The sequence below is a fragment of the Sapajus apella genome, unplaced genomic scaffold (assembly GCF_009761245.1).
Source record: "Sapajus apella isolate SASKATOON/1434 unplaced genomic scaffold, GSC_monkey_1.0 scaffold45, whole genome shotgun sequence".
In the NCBI taxonomy this organism is placed as follows: Eukaryota; Metazoa; Chordata; class Mammalia; order Primates; family Cebidae; genus Sapajus; species Sapajus apella.
Window position 1 is genome coordinate 11,821,804 of NW_022436985.1, and position 23,925 is coordinate 11,845,728.

Consider the following 23,925-nt stretch of genomic DNA (forward strand, 5'->3'; position numbering starts at 1 on the left):
TGAATATTCTCTTATCCTAGCTGTGGCATGAAAGCAGAGCCGACTTTACGAAATTATATGAGCTGAGACAACGGGCTTCTCAGTTCTCAATTTTGGGCTCATGGGCTGGTTTCATCAGGTATTTATTTACTGCACATCTACTCCTAATGGGTATTATGAAAAACACAGTGGCTAGGACCTCAGGGGTTTTAATAAGTGGTATTATTCTAGCCTGCTCACTACTTGTAATCTAGTTGAGGCAGCAGATATTAAGCTGCTAATAAGACAAGTATGAGATTCCAAAATAAGATGAGTGGAAATAAAAGAAATTATGGCATATCATCTAATAACAAGAGAAGATTTGGAGGTCTCCTCCGAGAAAATGATGTTTGGGAAAAGATTTGAAGAGTGTGTAAGGACAGAAGAAGGCATTTCTGATCAAAGCAAGGGGGAAAAACAGCCTAAAGTGGGAGAGAGTCACCTGTCTTTGCAGAATTAACAAAGGCTAAGAAGCCCAGAGCCCAGAGTGGAAATGCTTAAGGTCTGAACAGTAGGCAGCAACCTCATGGACCATAGGACTTTGCCTTCTTCAGGGTAAGGGCTGAGGTTTTCCATTTTGACATTAGAGTCTCTCGCAACAGGCATATTGTCAACTGTTTTATAGATGTTAAAACGATGGAGGTTATCTGAAAGGGCTTGTTTTAACTAACTAATTTTGTCTTCTTGATAATTAAGTAAATACACATTTTTCTTTCTAAAATTCTGAACTGATAGACATTATAGAAGAGATCATCTTAAAACCTTGTAAAGAACATATTTCCAGGACATCTTGAAAATTGCAATCAACTCATTCATTCCTAAAACTGAATTCCAAAAAAATTGCTTTTAAAAGACAGATTTAAAATAGTCTCAATGGTAAGACAAGCAATACACTAGTATTTTTGTTTGTTTTCTGAAAAACCACCATATTTCATGTGCGTCAAAGTCTTCTGTGTTTTTCTTGCTATATCTGCCCCTCGAAAGGACAGTCACTAGTAGTAAAAAAACCACAGCCTGGGCAGGATATGCATAGCAGTTAAATATTCCAATTAACTATTTCTTTTTGATTCCACTCTAATTCAATCTACCATCATGACTCAGATTTGTTTGCCTTCAGAGTTAATGATAATTTTGTTAGGTATAGGTAGTACAGAGAGAGAAGAATGTAAAAATAAAATATAAAATAAGTAAGTATATATTTCAATATGTAGAGTATGTTATGTATAATTTGCATGTCTACAGAAACAAGATATCAAATATTTATGAATAAATACAGTAAATAAATGAGACAATAATGATAAACAAGAAAGATTTAACAAAAAATTTGCTCTAAAGTTTCATTGACGATCTATTTATTACATTGACTGTTCCCAAACACGCTGTTTTTAAAGTAAATTGCTTAGCACTTTACTGTCTTGCTTTTAATGAAGTGAAGCATTTTATAAACTATGGTATTGAGAAGCTTTGAACACTAGATGGCGAGATTGCAAAGTCAGACAATGAGATGGTGTAAAAATTGTAAAGAATGAAGGGCTGCAGAATCATTCTTCCTCTACCAGCAATTTTCTTAGCACCAAAGCTGCAGTAATGTTCCAGGAATAGAAATATTTGAGCCATGAATCAAGGTAAGAAAGGTGGAGTGGGATGATTATTTTATTCCTTCCCAGAAGTGATACAAGAGCTTTCTAGCATTACAGCATATATGCACACAGCTAATTATGTAAATGATGAAAAAAAGTCCAATTACATTTTGTTTGATTAACAAAGGTTATTAAGTTTTTGCTTTAAGGCTAAAATTTAAAAATTTATGATTCTTTTTTGGGCTTTATTAAACTTAGGCTACTCTGTAGAAATAGAGACTTTTGCATTTTTCTAGAGTTTTCATTTTTGCTTTGAACTTTCTCACTAAAGAAAACAATCATTTCTAGACAGAATCTAACATATTTTTTCCAGTTCTGATTCACCTCAAGAGGTTCTCAGTCACATGCCCTAATTGTTAGTAGGCTACCTATTGCAATGAGGAAGTCTGGTGTTTCTCTGAAAAATATATTTCTATGTTCAGTCTACAAAATAGAAACCCTGTGAATCTCCCTCTCTAGCCTTCTATCTCTTATTGAAAATCCACTACTTTGCCAAATTAATATTTACCTCAGTATGTGCAACTAATTAATTAGCTAACAATATTATGTGTAATTGCCCAATGTACCTAAAAGAAAGTACCATCTTTGTCTCAGAGAAATATATCTCAGTCTTCCCCAAAGTAAAGTGAAGTGACTGCATTGTGGCAAAAGTCTATGTACAATGGAGAATAAAAATTCTTCCCCTAAGAACAACAACACATTTACATACATCAGGGCCTCACTGAAGGCCAATGAGTAGGTTCTGCTGTTAACCCCAGTAGTACTTTAACAGGAAACTGCACAAAGATTCTTTTTGGTTAACACTGAGATATGAGATCCTTTAGCGTCATGCTCTCTGGTATGTTAAATAAAATTGAAAATGGTCCAAGAATGCCTCCCTACAAGTTCCTAACTGCGACCTAACTCAGTACCGGAAACAAAGTAAAAACCTGACTAGGAGCAAATAGCTGAGTTTCAGCTAATCACAGGCAGCAAGCTGTGCAAACCATGTATGAGATGTTAACCATATAACTGGGCTTTCTCTGTACCTCGCTTCTGTTTTCCATAGGTAGCTTCTTTTCTCTGCCTGAAAATATAACCTGCACATGTGATAGAGCAGAACATTCTGAACCATTTTGGCCCAAAGTGCTGCTACATTCTAGAATCACAAAAAAAGGCAATGAAGATCTACAAAACTAGATTTGTTGTAATTTTATCTTTTAACAGGTAGAAGTTCAAGACTATTTGCTAATGTAAAGTCATTATGCAGACTCAAGACGCTTTCACTCTGCTGGTAGTAGAGTCTTTTCAGAAGGTAAGATAAATAATCAAGTATATTATATCCAGTGGTAGACAAAGGCAGCACGAGATGGGCCCAGAGATCTGAGTGAAAGAGCTCTCAGACCAGGAGGAGCTTTGTAGCATATGTTCCTTAGTTGAACAACATATAGATTTGGTTTGCATCTTATATCATACTTGGACTTTACGTTTGAATCCTGTTTCCTCCTGTTTATTGCTTTTTTACAAATTTAAATGGAGAATTCCATGAGGCTTCCTGTGATTGACCTAATTTTGTATTCTCATAGGTTTACTTTGATCATTCTGGGATCAATCATTCACTCACCAAGTAGTTCCTGAGCACCTATGATGTGCACAGCCTCAGGCCACATGCTAGGTGAAAAATAAATAAATAATATAGACCGTTTTTTCCTCCTTTGAGTTTGTATTTCTAACTGATCACCAATACTTTTCCATACCATCCCTCATTTTCTTCTACTTCATAATAGTTTCTGGGTATTCTAACTGCTGAACTCCTGCCAGGTGTGTGATCTGAAGAATGTTCTTTATATTTCCTGGAAATTATCTGTCCTACTTATCATGTAGGTGCGACACAGGCCTCTTATTAATCTGAACAAGGATAAAAAAGTCTGACAAGAATCCCTTTTTGCTCATCCTCTATCCTCATTCCTCCTTTCCTCATAAACATATTTACACACACTGATAAATCCAAATGCCACCATAATTACAATATAATACTTCACAGACAAAACCTTGTAATATTTAAGTCTCAAAATTAGAAATGGGAATTTTTCACTCTGAATACTATGCAGTATAATCCCTTGGTTTAACTGAATAGAATGAATTTTCAGTGCACCCACATAGGAAGTTATTAAAGATATTGTGAACTTACCTGCAATGAGCACAATGAGATAACCTAAAATTCACTTAGAATTAAAAAATAATAATGTCATATCCATCAGCCTCCAGGGAGAACATATACGAGACTGAAAACATTCAGCAATACTTCCAACACGAATGCTACCACCAAATGGTCTTGCTTAAGCAATACTCTGCTTTGCCTGCTGAGTTCACCAAGACATAGAAGCAATTCCAAACATACTAAGCAGCTCCAGACTAAACTCAACGTTTCTTTAAAAAGTCTGGTTCTGTTCAAACTTATTTTTTTATGTATCTGTCAAAATGGATGCATTTTTCAGCAGTAAAACTAGAATCTGGTTAAACTGTCAAGGCTTATTGCAGTTACATAAGTGTCACCACTGAATTACATACAAAACCAAAAGACTGTTTCAGCTCCAGGCTAAGTGCTGGACTGCAGTGAACTAGTGCTTGTCCCAATAGGATTCTCCTGGTTTAAAGCTGCTGATGGCAGAGAACTGCATTTTACCTGCTATGGTTTGAATATCCCCCCACCCTATTCCTATCAAAGCCTAACTCCTAATCCAATGGTACTTGGAGATAGGGCTCTGGGACGTAATTAGGGTTAGATAAGTTCATGAGGGTGGGGCCTGGCCTAATGGGATTAGGGCTTTTATAAAATGAGACACTAAAGAGCTTGCTCTTTCTCTCTCCGCTTGTCCAGGAATCCAGCCAGAAGACAGTTATCTGCAAGCCAAGAAGGCAGCATTCAGCAGAGCACAACCATGCTAACACCCTGATCTTAGGTTTCCAATTTCCAGAACTGTGAGATAAGAAGTTTCTGTTGTTTCAGCTACCAGTCTATAGCATTTTATCATGACAGTTTGAACTATCTAAACAACCTCCAAGACTACTTTTGGTGAGCTTTTTTGTAAAACTGTTGACGGTACTATCAGAGTACTAAGTAATGAAACATTATTGCAAAAACAGAAACATGCTTTCACTTGATGTAAATTTATGGAAACACTGTCAGATAAACCAATGTAATATAGAAAACAAGGATTCACAACCTTGGCTGCACACTGGAATTACCTGAAAACTTTTTCTAATAATTGCTGACCGGGTTTTATACATTCTGGTGTAATTGATCTGGGTTAAATCTTGGGTGTTGAGATTTTATTCTCTAGAACATGTATTTGGAGTGGAAAATTCCAAAGAAAGAAGGGAGTTCCAATGTATAATGGTCACAAGTTTAAATGTGGCCACTTCTAGCATCCGTGGGAGCCTACTACTTACATATTTGTCTTCCCGGTATTCCCCAGTGAAAGAGATGAGATTGTGTCCCCACCCGAATCTCATCTTGTAGCTCTCATAATTCCTATGTGTTGTGGAAGGGACCCAGAGGAGATTATCGAATCATGGGGGTAGGTCTTTCCTGTGCTGTTCTCATGATAGTGAATGGGTCTCATGATATCTGATGGTTTTAAAAATGGGAGTCTACCTGCACAAGTTCTCTCTTTGCCTGCACCATCCACGTAAGATGTGACTTGCTCGTCCTTGCCTTGTACCATGATTGCAAGCCTTCCTTAGCCATTTGGAATTGTGAGTTCTCTATTAAATCTCTTTCTTTTGTAAATTGCCCAGTCTCAGGTATGTCTTTATCAGCAGCGTGATAACAGACTAATACAGTGCCCAACCTTTACCAAATTGTCACATTGATCTTTTCTTTCCTCCCTCTAGAATTACTTATGTGTATAGAGGTATGTATGTAGAGACTCCTCCCTTTCAATGCTAGCTAATCATATAAAAAGAATCTTTGACAATTTAATATACAATCACTCCAACATCCCATACATGCAAGCACATGCATGTGAGTGTACACACACACACGTACACAAATCAGCCTCTATATGTATAAAAGATACAAAATGTAACAAATAAAATACCTTGCAGTATAGCTGTAAGACAGAGATTACTTTGAACAATCTGAGTTTGGTGCTTCTAAACCACAGAATTCTCAAAAAGAAAGTAGCTAACTCCCTAAGCTGAAAAAAATTATGGATATTTATTCATTTTCTAATGTTTCCCATGAGTAAGTCTCTATTTCAATGTTTCTTTGACACCTTACTCGCCTTTCCCTTCCACCTCCTTGCCTCTTCTCTGACCACCATTCCTTACTAGTTAACTCCTGAGCTCTTCTTCCTCTGCTGGACTCTACATGGTGTTGTTTTCCTGGATAACCTGCACACTCTTTGGATTAATCCATGAGTTCCACTGTCACTTTGCTACAAGATTACAAAATCCATATCTCTGTATCAGACCTTTCCACTGAATTCTCATATGTTTCATATGTATTTGAACTTCATATGAACAAAACTGACTGGCAACAACAGAAAAAATCTCCAGTAAAATTGTTCCTCTTTAGCATTTTTTTTTTCACAATGGATGGCATCACCATTCACGCAAACAAGCAAGAAACCTAGAAGTTAAACTAAATCTGACTCTTCCCAGGACTCTACGTCTAACAGCAATTGGTGATTCTCTGACTGAGCAGTATGATGGAATTACCTGGGAAGTTTTAAAAAAAAAATACTAATGCCCGGTTCATATATATTCCGACATAATAGCTTATGAATCCATACCTTCTTTGGAAATCTCACTGACACTGCTTAAGTTCAAGTTTATATTACTCATCTCCACTAACACAATACCATATTAACTGGTCTTCTTGATATCAAGCCTGTCCTCCTACCTCCAACTCCCTTAAAAAACATATGGGTAGTAATCATCAGTCCCAAATAAATATAAATAAAAAACAAAATGCATTGTTGTATAGCTTTTGAATACCGTATTTAAATGCAAAGGACAATTGTTTAAGCATAAATAAATGAATATGTATCCCACAAAAACAGACACCCCTATTTTATAAATTAGTCATTAGAGTTGTTGCTGTCTAGTTTGAATTAATATGTTTGAGAGCATCAATTTACTTTAGAAATAGACATATTCTACTGTGCCTCTCTAAATTAAAAACTTAGACTAAAGAATAAAAATAAATTCTGATTTTTTCTGTTATAGTACCAATGTGTTTTCACAAAAAAAGAAAGGTTAGCAGGATCAAGATACTTATAAAGCTTGATGTAGAACATTCAGAAAAGTTTCCTGAAAGCAATAATTACATCCGTATATAACTCTTCTAAACAGGTTACTTTGTACAACATATGCATTCAGTTCCAATAATAACAAAACCTAATTAAAATCTTAAGTGTTGTCAGTTACAAAATAAATCAACACAGCTATTAAATGACTCAATATGTCCTTACAGTTTTACTGATTTTATACCCAAGATTCAATCTCATATCCAAATTTAGCTTAGAAGTAACATTCAAATACACAAGATGCATCTCATACTGCAAATGATACTAATATTTTCCAAACTTAACAAAAAAAAAACATTAATTTTCCCCCAAAGAGATTAAATCTAAAATAAATGATCCCACAAAGACTTTTCTATTAAACTAAGATCCTAGTCATATCAATGATCTATACAATTATTTAGAACAAGTATTGAATTAAGAAACTATTTGAAAGTAAGCAATGATAGAAAGACGATAGCTTGTTTGCAAACTATAGAGGTTCTATTGTAAATATGTGTACAGATACGTATTACACACACACAAATGTACATACATATAGATACATATATATTTTGTTCTTTGTAAAATCATTTTAAACATATCCAATCAGTTTTATGGTAGAAAGAAAATCAATCAAATCTCCTGTGGGATGTTATTCTCTCCTTAGTGTCTGTAGTTCCTCATTGCATTTATTTATAATTGTCCCAGGAGAAAGCTAAAGCCTTGAGGTCCCACAGAGTATCTGTAGTTACCACTGGACAAGTTTGCTTAAGAGTTTTAATAAACATAGACATTCTATATCTAGGTTGGGAGTCATCATGAAGTAATATCCGCACATTAACTCCTTCTCTGACTGCTCTGTGGAACATCACTTCCTAAATTCACAAAGAATAACGTACATACTAAGGAATGCAAGAATGATTTAAAAGATTGGTAGGTTATTGCCAATTCAGATGACCTATTTTCAGGTGGATATAAAGTATTCACCATAAGAGATTCAACAAGAAAACACATTTGTTATACTTAACAAACATCACCTATACTATACACTTTACTATCTACTATACAATAGGTTACACGACTAGTTTGAGAGAGGTGAACTTCTTGCTCACCTCACATTTCTCCCAGGAATTACTCAGAAATAAAAAGAACTGAATGAAATAATGCACAATCTCTAGGTACACTATAATGATGCAGTTATCTAATTAGATACTGTAATAGTGAACTTTGATTTTTTGCTAAGCTGGGGTACTCTACTTTCCTAACCTTTGATTCCTGATATACAAACACGTGATGGTATTTTTTCATTGAGAGTTTACATGGCTGTTCTAGTTTTCATGTCTTACATTATTAGTAAATATATTAATATATGCCTGAGACTTCATCACATAGCCCTTTCTTGCTTCAACTGGAGCTAGGACTTGAAGTGCAATGGGTTGTAATTTCAGTATCATATGGTCATAAAGTTTTGGCAAACTGTTAGTGAACTTGGCATAGCAAAAATAGAGAAATTTTGGCTGTATTTAGTTACTTTACCATTGTATTTGCCTGCCTACACCTTTTTGCCTTCACTAAGCTCTGCAGATGGGGTTTCAGAAGAAACAAAGGAAATGTAATCTTCATAATACATTCAACAGTTTATCTCATAATCTGAGAGATTTTAGATTATGTAACCAAGGACTTCCCAAGAGAAACATTATTGGTATTCTCATGCTGAGGGGTACATTTATACTTAAACATACATGTGTGTATGTGTGTGTGCACATGTATGTGTGTGTGTATTCTCTAACATCATTTAAAAGCCATATTATATATACTTTAATAGTTCCATTTTTAAATAAAAAATAAAATATAGCCAAACACTGCAAATAATTTTCTAGCTAATGGAGGCTAGATAGTAACTTATTACTTATTCATATGTTCCCAAAAATGACCTTATTGCATGTCACTCATTTCCTGCCATATTCACTACAATTGTGGAGAACTATGATTATCTGATTCTGGGATGGCCAATGAAAATCACATATATTCTTTCCTAGAAAATATATTTTCTTCTAGTAAAAATAAATAAAGTAAGAAAACAAATTCTTGTGCTCCACGCAAGAGATGAGTAACTAGAGGCCTAGTTTTGCGCAGCTGAATCTCTAACTCACAGTGTAAGAGGAAAATTAAAAAGATTTTCTGGCGTATTCAGTTGAGTCAACAAGTTATTGCCAAAATCATTCAAGTCCACAAAAAGCCTGTCCCTTCTCTGAACACTTCAACAATCTTTTATCCCAACATGGAAGTATTCTTAGTGTATTGGACTGGATGATACCATCCTAGTTTATTAATATGTATGTATAAATCAAGGGGAACACATAAAAAGGTTTAAAAGAGCCCAGTTATGTCTTTATTGTAGCTCTCAGATTAAAAATGCAGTTCATGCCCTTTGCTAGAAGGGATCCTTTGTCACTACATTTCAGATGATTTTTATATTAGTGTTTTCTATTTGGACTACTTTGAAAGAGGGGTCCGAGTGAGGAAAGAAAGAGTGTTAAAACAAATTTCATTGAGAAGAGGCAAGTTTTTTGTTTTATTCTGGTTTGGTTTTTGTTATTGTTTTGTTATAAATCAAAATCTAGTTTGCTTTGTGAGTACAGTGCATCGATAATCATGACAGCATTTCAGGCGTAGAAAACAAATAAACGTACTGGTCCTGACTTAGAACTGCGGGTTTTACGAAATTTTGAACCCATTCATAGGATTATGACCTTGCATACTGACCCAGGCAGGCATTTTGCCTTAGTTGACAAAAATTATTTTCTAACAGAGTTTTAGAAATTATTTTGCAACATGGTAATTTTCAAGTTTCCTAAATTCTAATCTATGAAAGCAAGCACTTGAGTTTTCTGCTTCCTGAGGTATCACAAATCTGGGCATTTTTTTTTTTTTTTTTTTTCATTCAACAGCTGCATTCAAAATATACTCATAGTATTGACTTATTTAACAAAGATTTATTGAATGCCTACATTATATTAGACATTGTTCTAGGCATTAGAGAGAAAAAAGATGATTAAGATTCATAAAATTCTCTACCTTCTTTGAGTTCATATCCTAGTTCTATGTGTAAGTTTGACTTTACGAATACAGAGTTTTCAATGAATATCTACAGTGATGTCCTCTTGGGTATATAAGTGTGTGTTCCCATGATATTGTAGACATTTATATCGACCCTAAACTGATATTCACAGAACATCACTATTAATTCCCTAGAGACTTTGTAACCATTTCCTTACCATGGATTATCAAAAGAATCGGAAAAATAAAATATTCTAAAACCAAATATCTTCTAAAGAGTAACTTGGATTTTTTTGCAACTTTTTAACTGTTCCCCTCAATTTATATATACATATTAATAATAAGGATAGTATCATCGGGTTTAATATGTTAAGAAGACTTTGATGTTAGAATATAAGATTGTTGAAGTATTCAGAGAATGTACAAGTTTTGTGTGGACTTGACTGATTTTGGCGATAACTTGCTGACTCAAATGGATACGCCAGAAAACCCTTTTAATTTGTGTCTTACACCAGGAGTTAGAGATTTAGTAACTAATCCTTGAGTTACTTTTTAGAATGGCTCATAAAAAGTAAAGAATGGCTCATAAATACATGAAAAAAGGTTCAACATCACTAGTCATTTGGAAATTGCATATCAAAAACTAAAATAAAAAACCATTTCATACTCACTAGAATGGCTAGAATTTAAAAAATCATAACAGTCATACATTGCTGGTGGAAATATCAGATAGTTCAGCCTTTTTGGAAAACAGTTTAACAGTTCCTCAAATATTAAACATAGATATGATCCAGCAATTCTGCTTCTAGGAATAGTCCACCAAAATATTAAACATATCTTTACACAAAAACTTGTACATGAACACAGAAATCTTATTAATAAGAGCCAAGAAGTAGAAACAGCATAAATGTCTCCAACTGATAGATGAATAAATAAAATGTGGTATACTCACAAAATAAAATTCTACTCTTCAATAAAAAGGAAGCAACTACTGATATATGTTATGACATTGATATGTCAGGTGTGTGAACCAGAGCAACTCCATCTAGAATAGAGGCTGGGAACAATGATGCTGAAACTTACTGGACTGCATTCCCAGATGCTTAAGGTGTTCTAAGTCATAGGATAAGATATGAGGTCAGCACAAGATACGGGTCATAATGACCGTGCTGATAAAACAGATTGCCGTAAAGAGGCTGGCCAAACTGACCTCTGGTCATCCTCACTGCTACATTCCCACCAGTGCCATGACAGTTTACAGATGCCATGGCAATGTCAAGAAGTTATCCTATATGGTCTAAAAAGGGGAAGCATGAATAATTCACCCCTCGTTTAGCATATCATTGAGAAATAATCATAAAGATCAGCAACCAGAAGCCCTTGGGGTTGCTCTGTCTACGGAGTAGCCGTTATTTTGTTCCATTACTTTCCTAATAAACTTGCTTTCACTTTACTCTGTGGACTTGCTCTGAATTCTTTCTTGTGGGAGATCCAAGAACCCTCTCTTGGGGTCTGGATCTGGGCCCCTTTCCTGTAACAGATGAACCTCAAAAGCATTATGCTAAGTGAAAGCTAGATGCAAAAGAATAGTGAATGATTCAACTTATAATTTCGAGAAAAGGAAGAGTCTATAGAGACAGAAACCAGATTAGTGGTTGCCTGAGAAGGAAGAAGAGCTGGGAATAACAGTAAATGGGCATAAGAAATACACTGGGGTGATAAAAATATTCTCAAACTGATTTATCATAATAGTTTCATGACTTGGTAAATTTGTTAATGATCATTGGATTGTACTCTTGAAATGGGTGAATTACAATATGTAAAACATAATTCCCTTTATTTCAAAAACATGACTTTAAGGGATATGCTTTCATGAAATAAAATTTACAATCTGAGTCATAAAACACAGAAAAACACACCCTTCATAACATACAATCTTATAGGTATCTTACTTATTTTCAGTAGGAATTATCTTAGAGGTTTCAAGCCATAAATGAAGACTTCCTGGATTAAACATGCTGAAGAGTTTCTGGTGAAATATTAGTCTCTGTATCACATAGATTAGATAATATTACTTTTCCTTATAACATAAAATGTTAGAGTCATCATTACCATCATTATCCCCATCACCATACTTACAATGACAATAAAAAGTGCCTACAGCATGCCAGGGCCTGTGCTATTTCACTTACATATTCCAAGTATTTTCGTTCCATTTTGTTTTATTTTTAAGTGAATGACTACAACCACTCTGTGAGATTAGACATGATAATTTCTATTTTGTATGAGGAAATTAGCTTTGAGAAGTTCGGTACCCAGTTCCATTTCATTAACACGGGTAGTAAGTGGCAGATTTAGTCCCGTTCTTTCTGTCATGGAAGCCTGAACCTTTAACATCTATACTGCATTCCTGCAAATAAGTAGACAAACACCAGCTGACAGATATGCCAAATACTGAAACACTTCTTGGTTAATTGGGCACTTGTATTGATAACCCTATTGGGTTTCAGTGGAAGTAAGCCGAAATTCTGGAAAGATAAATTGGAAGGAAAGCAAAGTTCATATTCCCAATTCTAGATGCATGGGCTTTTTTGATATATCACAGAATAAAACACGATGCAACATTACAGATTTCTAGTATACATCCTGTCCCACATAAAATATTTAGTTAATACCCATTCGTGGAGGTATTTTTCACATATGAGATATTTTTTCTCATAGCCTGTTAATTTTTCAGACCTTGGTGCGTTTATAAAGCGGTTTCATGGAACTCTTGTGAGTTACTCTTTATTCAAATTAGAGAAGCCAAGCATTTAAAGGAAAGAGGCTTCCCAGTGTTGGCAAAGAGTGACCTGACTGTATTTCCCAAAGCGTGGGTTATCCAAGTAATTTAAGATGCCACAAAAATAGGATATTGACATCAAATAACTTAGTAGAAACACCAGTTTTTTTCTTGGTTCTCTTTCAATTCTCCTGACGACATCAAAGAGGAAGCATCACTTAGGAAAAAGAGTCAAGTTAAAGTGGTGGTAGCACATGCCAATCTCCATTTTCATCAAATCGACAGAGGGCCTTAGGGTCAGAGCCTTCAGAAAGCAGCTGTGTCCAGGGACATTTCATAACATGATCTTGTCACTATGCTTATGTGATATTGTGCTGGCCTAGAGCCAGAACCGGAGCAAAACTATTTTATAAAATGCAAAACTGTTTTTAGATAAGTTGAAATGGCTGCCCCATTCTCCTTACAATAACTACTGTCCTTGGCCTCTGTAAATAGAACTGCTAGTTTGTTCTTCAAAACTATGTAAAGCTGCTTACCTTTTCTTATCAGTAACTGCTAAAATCTGTGATGCGTAAACAAATGTATATCTTGACTTCTGTAAACCACTGAGGTGAATCACAGAATCCCCTAGCCCTTGGAATGTCCGGAGACCCCCGCCCTTGTCTCCACCCAGGAGGTGAATCACAGAATCCCCTAGCCCTTGAAATGTCCGAAACCTTATCATCCCCATCCCCGCCCCTCACCCCCACTCCCAAGGTGGTTTTTCGGGTATAAAAAATCATGGCACCCTCCTTTTGGCGCCACAGGTTGGAGAGACGTGAGTCCTCTGTGGTCGCCGGCATAATAAATGACCCTGCAATCTGGCATACTTTTGTCTTGTGGTAACTTTCTACGCTCCGGTCAAATACAACACTTATGTTACATTGACCTAGTATTTATGCAAATAGTGATGGTTTTCAAAGAACAATAATATATAAATTTCCTTTTACCACAAAATTGATCAGAAAATTGTAACTATGTTTAAAGAAAAATATCAATAAACCTAGTGCAGGCTTTATATGGAAATGGCTAAAATAGTGATGGTAGAATGTGAATGAGAGAAGTTTGAGAAATACTCAAAGACAATGGTTATCAAATTTTGTCACACCATCATACCTCTAAGAAGTGCATCAGAAAATAGGAACGCTAAGAGTTACTATAAGTAAAGAGCTATTCGAGACTTTAGGGGCTGGCCTCTCCTTGACTTCAGAGAATCCTTTAGAGAGCTGAAAATAGGTAGCCAGTTCACCGTCTACACACACAGAGCTTGCCTTAGGCAAATTCCTGGGAGTGAGTTATTCCCTTTTCCAACTCTTTAGGAATGCAAATTCCTCCCTTTTACTGGTCCACTTGCCCTCAAGCTACCACTTGCTTTCTCCACTTTCTTCCAAGAAGCCCTGCCCTTAGATCTTTTATTCACGCTATGATACTGAGGCTCTATAACTGTACAGTTTGAAATCTTCAGAGTTTGAGTTTTTGCATGGATTGAAGTGTAAAGGGGCTGAGATGTACATTTGAGGCTGTCTTAAAACTTCAGGCCCTATTCAGCAGATAGGAAATCATGATTTTAAACATCAACTCTACACCCTAGAAAATAGTTTGTCTCACAATGGCATCTGGCTTGCCCAGCCCAGTCAGAACTGATACGTTGCTCCCAGGAATATTGTGATGTTGATTCTGCTGCCACCCTTTCCCCATTTCATAGATAAGAAACAAAGTTACATCGATTCTAATGAACAATATCCTTTACCATACACTCCTGCACAGATAGTCCAGCTAGGATTTCCCAAGTTATAGTTTTAGGACCATGCATATAAGAATGATGTGGGGAGACAAAGCCACGTGGAGACCAAGGCAGTGGTTGGAGTTACGTAGCTTTAAACCAAGGAATGACAAGGGTTGTTGGCAAATATCAAAAGTTAAGAGCAAGGCATGGAAAAGATACTTCCCTAAATCCTTCAGAGATAGCAGGGCTCTACTGACATCTTGATTTTGATTTTCAGCTTGCAGAAATATGAGCTAATAAGTTACTGTTTTTTCTTTTTTTTTTTCTACTCAGTTTGCAATGCTTTTATACAGCAACCCTAGGAAAATAATACATAGGTCACAGAAGACTCCACAAGGAAGGGGAGTTGGGTAAATTTGTTAGGCTCTCCCAAGGGGAAAGGAGCACAAGCAGAGGGTGGCAGGGTGGGTGGGGTGGGCGGAGGGTCTCGGGTTGGGGGGTGGACAAGGGCTTATTCAAATAATCAAGTATAGGGACTTGAATTTTAAAACAGAAAAGAGACAGGTTTTGCTGTTTAGAAAGAGATCTGGGCTCTGGGCTGAAGGCAGCCCTTCTACTACTGGAACAACAGCAGCAAAGTCATGAGAATGTGTAGCACTGCCTCAGTACACTCAAACGTTTTAAACGCTAAGCTAGAACACATTAAAATGAGCAAGGATCTTCCAATTTTGGTACATGTGCTGCTGAAGCAAGCACAAACAAGGATCTTCATTTGTAAAACAAATAGGTATTAGGATATTCTCTTGATAACTATTCGGTGCACTACAGGCCTGGTGTTGTGCTCAGAGAGGCTATAGCATCAGGACAGAGAATGATCTTGCCCACAAGGAGCTTAACTTACCACAGCGAAGACAGATGATAAGCAGTAAAAAAATCAAACAAACTAGATAACTACCAAGGGCGATCAAAACTTTGAAGGGAATAAACATAGAAGCTTCAGGGAATTGAGGATTAAATGAAATAATCAGGAGAGTATCCAGCACAAGGTAGGTTATTATTGACAAAGTTATTATTCTTCCTTAAAGGATGAATATTTTATCTACTATCTACATCCTGGTTTTTAATTTGCAGTAGCAGGTGATGGATTTTTTCTGCCCTAAACAAAACATTTTTTTTTCTTGATATGTTTGGGGCAGCTCATTTGTTTTAATACAGTGGCGGTCAAATGGGTTTCCCAATCTCTGATCACAAAGTGCACCCATGCTCTGTCAAAAACAAGAGCCTAAGCTGGACAGACCATATTTCAGAGTCCTCCGCTATCTCCTCTTCCTTCCATCTCTGATCCCAGTAACCAACTCAGTCAGAGTGATCTCTGTTGCCTCACTGGCCCCAGCTTTATGCCTTGGAGGACGGGCTTATTTCCTTCTCCTTACAGCACCTTCTCCTGTCTTCCCTTGGAAACCAGCTCTCATTCTTCCCTCCACATTGAACACTCTCCTCATTTCAACATCTTTATGCTTGTAATAATCACACTGGTGCTCATGAGTCTCCCTCTGCCCTGACCTCATGCCGGCTCTCTGCCAGGCTCCATGCTGGGTGCAGAGGATAAGTCCATGACTAGAGGACATGGTTCCTGCCCCTGGATAGCACAAGCAGATTAAAAAAAAAAAAAAAAAAAAAATCACCTGTGGATTTGTTTACAATGCAGATTCCTAGGCATTCTCCAACCATTTAAATCAGAATGAGAGCAAGTGGGGTCTGGGCATCTGAATCTTAAGATATTTCTCTAAGTCATTCTTAGACATACTAATACTGGAGAATCTCTACTATGTCTGTAGTATGCCCCACTTTGGAGTTCACTTTTTCATATTTCAGATCAGTAATTCCCAGAACTAAATTTCTTCCCAGAGGATTAAATTAAAAGATGTCCCACTTTTCTGTCTCCTAAATTTTAGGCTTTTATTTTTCATTTTATCTCTGTGGACTTCCAGTTTGTTTAGTCACCCAAACAAATTTGAAAAATAAATGAAAGGGGAGAATAGGAGAAGGAGGAATAAGGGAAGTGTGAACTGAGTACGTGGGTGGGCAGCTGGGGTACCTCGGACAGCAGTTGTTCTACAGGATTCTTGGACAGAATGTGTAAAATTCCTGGCTTCATGAAGCCTCTGTCCTTGCTCCCAAACACTGTGTTGTAAGAGCATAGTTATTCTGTTGCCCAGCAGTTAATGCTAGGATGGTGACCACACTGCCATTCTTGCCCGGCCCTATCTTCCCAGCCCTTTCAAAATGTATCTTGCTGAACAGCTGATACCATCTGGAGGGCTTTGGTAACAAAATAACACTCAGTTTCTAATTGGATTTTACACATTCTAGATTTCATTTCTGTCTCCTCAAAACTTGGAGGTTTAATATAAAAAGTTACGTTTTAATTACTAAATAGAAAGAATAAAGACAAGAATGGTTAGAAACTATGATATCTGTTCTTTTTTGTTTGTTTGTTTTTATAGTTGACAGGAACTGAAAGAATACAAATTATTTCAGGTCAATGAGAGTGCCCTTTCTCACAAAATTCACTGGCTGAGGAGTACGTGGGAATATGTCATAACTGTAGCAACAATGAGTCATGCCCATATGAAAGTCTCAGATTTGAACTTCAGAACTGGAAAAAGAGCATACAATATAATTAAAGAAGAGCAGAAAGTACATGGTTTAATAAAGGCTCATCCATGTACTCACAACCACTCTAAATTCAAACAGCCTATGAATTTCAAATGTCTTTTTCTCACACCATCTTTCCTTTTTTTCCCTTACACAGGACAAAGTGTTTCTTCTCATTCATATATGAAATATTATCTTTCAAATCCCAAACAGATCAGCAGCTTCAAAAGCACAGGCAGATATATGAATACATGCTCTTCTGTGGAGGACAGATATGTGCAAAACACTGAAAACAAAAGAGGCAGAATTAAAGAAACCAATGTACTGATATAATGAATTATTACATAGTCCTTAAGATCACACATGTGAAAACTACTTAATGACATGGGAAAATGTCCGTGATATAATGTGAAGGAGAAAAGCTAAGATGTAAAACTGTATGATTCCAATATCTTTTATACATAGTTGTATTTTGATATACCTAAATCTCCGCTTATCTACTTATTTATCTGCTATGTGTAGCAAGAGCTCTCTGGAGTGTTGAATTTTAAAATGTTCACATTTCCTTCTTGTATTCTTCCATATTCTACATTGTACATAAAACATTATAATCAAAATGTAACTTTAATAATATTCAAATTAAACTTGATAACTTTATGGTATTAATTTTTTTTTAACATTTTAAATATAATTTTAAAAGTTTAAAAATTAAATTTCAGGGCTTAACATTAGAGGTGCAGTGTCAGTGACTAGAGATTATCTTTGCAGAATACCTGTGGGAATTTCTTTTTATGTTTTAATAAATATGTTTTAACAAATAAAGACAAAAGCTGAATCCTATTGACTCTTTGGTGAGAAATAAGCATTATTAGAATAAACAGGGAAAATATTCATTCATTCTTACTCTTTAAAATGTTTCACAAGAAAAAATTTCTCAGTTAACACTTCCCTTGTTCCTCTTTCTCTTATTCTCCCCTTTCATCTATTCTTCAAATTTTTTTGGGTGACTAAACAAACTGCAGGTCCACAGAGATAAAATGAAAAAAATAAAACAGTATCTATTCAAAGCATTATGCACAGTCTGTATTTTTATCATCTTGAAGCTATGGACCCCAAATGGATCCATAGCTTCAAAAATACAGGCATATTTAAGAACACAGATGCTCTTCAGAAGAGGGCAGATATGTACAAAACATTGAAAACAACAGGGGAAGGATTAAAGAACCTGGGTGAGATAAACTTGAACTAATGAATGTTCTCCGGTAGTTTCTCTCCATATCCCAATGACTAAAGCCTGAGCTAGGACTTGACTATGTGAAATATCAAACTCAATTAACCAAAAAACTACATAGGGGCAGAACACTCTGCTTGGACAAGTTTCTGAAAATAAACTCACCATCTTTTGGGAAATTATGGATTTTCTTTCCCCTCCACATGTAGCTCCAATTACATTTTGCTGCAAATATGTTACCCCTTTCTTACTACCTCACCATTCATGGATCTGGGAACCCCTTCTTTTAATCAGCAGAATCCAGGAATTTGCATATCTGCCACCAGAGACGAAGGGATTCAAGCTTGATAATTTATCAAAAGAATATTTCGGTTGCCAGAGTGACCTTTGTAATATGTAAATAAAATCATTTTATTTACCTGCTAAAAATATTTTAACAGTTTTCCATTTCACTTAGAATGAGAACTAAATTTCTAATTATAGGCCAGGCATGGTGGCTCATGCCTTGTAATTCCAGCATTTTGGGCGGCCGAGGCAGGTGGATCACCTGAGATCAAGAGTTCGAGAGCAGACTGGCCAACATGGTAAAATCCTGTCTCTACTAAAAAATATACGAAAATTAGCCAGGGGTGGTGGTGTGCATCTGTAATCCCAGCTACTTGGGAGACTGAGGCAGGAGAATTGCTTGAATCTTGGAGGTGGGGGTTCCACTGCACTCCAACCTGGGCAACAGGCTTTTTTTTTTTCTGCCTCAAAAAAAAAAAAAAATTATTTTAATCTGCCAGGCCATACAGACTTAACCTCCATGGACACTATTCATCATTACTCACTGCATTCTTGTCACAGTGGCTTCCTTTCTTTTATATTTATTTAATTATTATTATTATTATTTTTTGTTATATTTTAGAGACAGGATCTTGCCCGGCCACCCAGGCTGAAGTGCCAGCAGTATGATTATGGCTCACTGCAGCCTCAAACTCTTGGGCTCAAGTGATTCTCCTGCTTCAGCCTCCTGGGTAGCTAGGATTACTGGTATACACCACCACAGGCAGCTAGTTTTTAAAATTTGCTTTTGTTTGTAGAGATAGTCTTGCTTTGTTGTCTAGTCAGGTCTAGAACTCCTAGCCTTAAGTGATCCTCCCACTTTGGCCTCCCAAAGTCCTGGGATTACAGATGTAACCCACTGCTCCTGGCCCACCAATGGCCTTCTTTACGTTCTTCAAGCAAGCTAAGCTGTGCTTGTATCTAGGACTTTGCACTTGCTATTCTTCCACCTGTAACGTACCTGTTATACCTCGACCATGTCATAGGTGTAACAGGCCTCTTGTCATTCGAGTCTCAACTCAAATGTTACGTCCTAAGGAAGGAGATGGGTATCTCCACCATTTTACTCACAGTATATTAGCATGTCACCCTCATTACTTTTCAAAATTATTTATATATTTACTGTTTATTGTTTATCTGCCCATGACTCATAAGGCAAACCCAAGAAGAGAATGCACTTTGTCTCTGTCATCTAGAACAGTGTCTAAGACATGGTTAACATTCAAAAGTATTTGTTGAAAGAATGAATAAAGTGGGTTGTTTTCCAAGGTGACTGTTGATAATTTCTCTCATCCTTATATAACCATAACATTACTTCTATGAAGAAGTAGAGACAGTTTTCTCTCATTTTTAAGCTGAATTGGTCTTGTGATTTGCCTTGGACCAAGAGTGTGCAGTGGATGTGACATCGTACCAGTCCTGGGCTTACGCCTTAAAGGTCCTGTAGCTTCCACCCTTACTGTCTTTGAGTCCTGAGCCACGGTGTAAGGAGTTTCAACAATCAGCTATAGGAAGGAACCCTGAAGGATACAAGACTAAGAAGAAAGAGCAGGAGGCTCAATCAACCATCGACAATTCTAGCCAGCCCAACTCAGGCACCTATCTTGTCAGTAAAGCTCTCTAGGATACTGCAGCTGCACCAAATTGCAGCACCCATTACCAAGTGGAACAGAGACAGGGCCTTTCTGCTGAGCATTGCCCATATGCAGAATCTGAAAAAGCTGTTCTTTTAAAGTAAAAACATTTGGATTGGTTTGCTATACAGCAACAGATATCTCAGACAGTCACTGGTACCAGAAATTGGGTGCTGCTGCAACAAAAACCTAAAATATGTTGTGGGTATTGGTGCTGGAGCCAGGTAGAGTCTGCACAGCCAGTGAGGAAGCTATTAGTAAGAGCGTGGCGAACAGTGAAAAAAATTCTATTAGAGGCTAGAGAAAGGCAAATGCTTATTTAAACAGTGCTGGAAAAATTAACAAGACTATTGACTGCAGTAACTTGGAACATAGAGAACATTCTTGGTGAACTTGCAGCCCTGGCTAAGGAGGTTTTCAGGCCAAATGATGAAGGTCCTAATTGGCTTCTTTTATTTGTTATTATGTTATTAGTGCATATGTTATTAGCACAGGAGCAATGGGACCTAAAAGAGAAACTGCTCCATTTTGAAGAATTTTGAGAAATTCCAACAGCCCTAAGGCACTATCTCTAGCTGGTCAGAGTCTCAAGGTAGGAAATGGCCATAGAAAAAAAAAAAAGATAAAATCCAGGGTGCTGACAGGAAAACATGGCTTAAAGGAAAAAGTGTAATGATGAGTGTGAGTATAAGACTCCTGTCAAGATTTCTGAAAGACACAGCACCTCATAGAGTCTTTTGGCAACACAAATCTTTTATTATGTTTTCTTCAGTCTGTTTATGCAATGGCGTAGTTTATGCAAGAATATATTTTATAAAGGAGATAATTAGGGTCACATTTTTATAAACTTTGGACAATATTTCATTGTCAGTCAATAGTTATCAAGAGCTTGATTTGGAGATAACTGCTTACAGGGCACATCTGTTCTTACAGGAATCCTAAAATACAAACATTACTCCATTCCCCCACATTAGAAAAATCTTATAAGAAGAACCAAATCATACATGCCCATGAAAAAATAATTTTAATAACTATGTTTTGCAATAATGTCAATGTCATATAATTAGGCCATATGTAAATATGAAAATAGGGCATTGAAACTCATCATTGTCTCTTGAAGTTCATTGTAGGGCATATTGCTTATCCCATTACACAATATTCTATTTTGAGGATCCTATTGAGGATCCTATTGACATATTTCTTTCTAATTTTGGTACTAAAAATGAACATTTCTCCTCCATAACTCATTGATTATATGTTGTGGACAGGGCTGATCTATATAACTACAGATCTGACTCTCTTTTTGAAGTAAAGAATAAGAGATGTGGCTCGTCAGAAAAAAGTATATTTGCAGTCTTGAAATCTGTTCTCTGATCCTTGTTCTGAATTCATTTCTGTATCTCCACATTTACTTTTTTTTCCTCAGAGTAAATTTATAATCTTTACAAACTATTTGTAATTTTTTTTTTTGTAAAAGGTAGGGCTTTAATCAATTAATTGATCCTATTTGCTTTTTCCATTTATCATTATGTAATTAAAATTGTCCTAACATGTTAAAACTGTGTAATATTTTCTGATATGAATGTACCATTATTTAATTAACCATACTTACAGGGAGATAATAAATCTGTGTTCATTTTTTACTGTTATACAATTTGTAATAAACAACTTTGCACTTAAGTTTGCTCTACATATCTGAGCAAACTTAAGTGCAAAGTTGTTTATTACAAATTGTATAACAGTAAAAATGTTATTACAAATTGTATAACAGTAAAAAAAAAAGTGTTTTTTTTTCTGGATTGGAGTTGCCTGCATGAATGCTCCTGAAATATATTATCAAATTGCTTTAGAAAGACTACAACAGTTTGCATACTCACCATGTGTCCATCCAGATACTAATTCTACACTTTCGCAGAGAAGTAACACTTAGTATGTACTATGGTCTGGTTGCCACTTGATCACCAGTGTGATTGTATTAGGAGGTGGGGCCTTTGTGAAGTGATCAAGGCTCTGCCTTCATTAATGCCTTCATTAATGCCCTTATAAAAGAGGTCCCAGACCTTAGCAAATAATTTATGCCACATCCTCAAAAGCAACTTCAACAAAAACAAACATTGACAAATGAAACCTAATTAAGCTCAAGAACTTGTGCATAGCAAAAGAAACTAAGGGAGTGAACAGACAACCTACAGAATGGGGAAAAATACTCACAAACTGTGCATCTGACAAAGGTCTAATATGCAGAATCTATAAGGAACTTAAACAAATCAACAAGAAAAAAATGAAATAACCCATTAAAACAAGGGCAAAGGACATGATACGTCTCAAAAGAAGACATACAAGATGCCAACAAACATATGAAAAAATGCTCATCATCACTAATCATCAAAGAAATGCAAATAAAAACCACAATGAAATATCATCTCACACTAGTCAGAATTGCTTTTGTTAAAAAGCAATTGCTTTTGTCAAAAAATAACAGATATTGGTGAGGCCAAGGAGAAAAGGGAACATTTAATCACTTAGTGGAAATGTAAATTAGTTCAGCCACTGTGGAGAGCAATTTGGAGATTTCTCAAGGAAGTGAGAATTGAGCTACCATTTGACCCAATAGTCCCACTAGTGGGTATATACCCAAAGGAAAAGAAATTATCCTATGAAAAAGACACATACACCTATGTGTTCATTCCAGTGCTATTCACAATAGTAAAGACATGAAATAAACCTAAGTGCCCAACAATGGTCACTGGATAAAACAAAAGTGGTACATATATACCATGGAATATTATGCAACCATCAAAAAGAATGAAATGTCTTCTGCTGCAACATATATGCAGCTGGAAACCATTATCCTAAGTGAACTAATGAAGAAATGGAAAACCAAATATTTCATGTTCTCACTTTTAAGTGGGAGCTAAACATTGGGTAAACATGGACATAAAAATGGGAACAACAGACACTGGGGAATACAGGAGGGGAGGGGGAAAGAGGGAGCTAAGGGTTGAAATAAACTACCTGTTGTGTACTATGCTCACTACTTGGGTTACGGATTCATTCATGCTCCAAACCTCAGCATCATACAATATACCTTTGTAACAAAACTGCACACAATTCTAAAATAAAAGTTGAAAAAAGTAAAAATGAAGAAATATATTTACAATAAGAAAAAATATACATTTTAAATAAAAATAAAACCAATCTCATCTTGAATTGTAATTCCCACAATTCCAACATGTTGTGGGAAGAACCTAGTGGGAGGTGACTGAATCATGGGGCAGGTCTTTCTCATGCTGTTCTCATGACAGTGAATGAGCCTCACAAGAGCTGATGGTTTTAAAAACAAGAGTTTTCCCTGCGTAAGCTCTCTCTTTTTACCTGCCGCCAACCACATAAGATGTGACATGGTCCTCCTTGACTTCTGCCATGATTGTGAGGCCTACCCGGCCATGTGGAATTGTGTTATTAATTAAACCTTTTTTCTGTGTAAACTACCCAGTCTCAGGTATGTCTTTATCAGTGGCATGAAATCAGACTAATACA

General features: G+C 36.2%; 1 protein-coding gene and 1 long non-coding RNA gene across 9 annotated transcripts in view; both read right to left on the reverse strand.

Moving 5' to 3' along the window:
- ARHGAP24 (Rho GTPase activating protein 24) overlaps window positions 1–23,925 on the reverse strand; it is a 487,442-nt gene that overhangs the window by 31,820 nt on the left and 431,697 nt on the right. The gene's annotated exons all lie outside the window — the stretch shown is intronic.
- On the reverse strand, window positions 4,806–23,919 carry LOC116524538. Its single transcript, XR_004257379.1, has 2 exons — window positions 23,761–23,919; window positions 4,806–5,316 (listed from the first exon to the last, which is right to left on the reverse strand). It is a non-coding gene; the product is annotated as an uncharacterized LOC116524538 (long non-coding RNA).